At 40.7% G+C, this 702-nt stretch overlaps 1 non-coding gene across 1 annotated transcript; it reads right to left on the bottom strand.

The window, feature by feature from the left end:
• Positions 1 to 370: 370 nt before the first annotated feature.
• Positions 371 to 478, bottom strand: LOC130978857 (small nucleolar RNA R71). The gene has a single exon (XR_009086467.1). It is a non-coding gene; the product is annotated as a small nucleolar RNA R71 (small nucleolar RNA).
• Between the last annotated feature and the right edge of the window lie 224 nt (positions 479 to 702).

Raw genomic sequence — 702 nt, 5'->3', positions numbered from 1 at the left:
ACTAGCAAAAATCCCGACGTCAACTACACCTACTTCCAAGTTTGATGGAAGAAGCATCTCAATCCCTACCATTGGAGCAAATAATTTTGAGCTGAAACCTCAACTAGTTGCTCTAATGCAACAGAACTGCATGTTCCATGAACTTCCATCAGAAGATCCCTATTAGTTTTTAACTGAGTTCTTGCAGATCTGTAAGACTGTTAAGACTAATAGAGTCGATCCTGAAGTCTATAGGCTTATACTTTTCCCTTTTGCTGTAAGAGACAGGGCTAGAACATGGTTGGATTCACAACCTAAAGATAGCCTGGACTCATGGGATAAGCTGGTCGCGGCCTTCTTGGCTAAGTTCTTTCCTCCTCAAAAGCTGAGCAAGCTTAGAGTGGATTTTCAGACCTTCAAACAAAAAGATGGTGAATCCCTCTATGAAGCTTGGGAAAGATTCAAGAAGATTACCAAAAGGTGTCCTTCTGACATGCTTTCAGAGTGGACCATTCTGGATATATTCTATTATGGTCTATCAGAATTCTCTAAGATGTCACTGGACCATTCTGCAGGTGCATTCATTCACCTAAAGAAAACACCTGCAGAAGCTCAAGAACTTATTGACATGGTTGCAAATAACCAATTCATGTTCACTTCTGAGAGGAATTTCGTGAATAATGGGACACCTCAGAAGAAGGGAGTTCTTGAAATTGATGCTCT

Source organism: Arachis stenosperma, chromosome 4, assembly GCF_014773155.1.
Source record: "Arachis stenosperma cultivar V10309 chromosome 4, arast.V10309.gnm1.PFL2, whole genome shotgun sequence".
NCBI lineage: Eukaryota > Viridiplantae > Streptophyta > Magnoliopsida > Fabales > Fabaceae > Arachis > Arachis stenosperma.
Note: the sequence above shows the minus strand (reverse complement) of the source record. Positions and strands in the feature narration are given on the sequence as shown.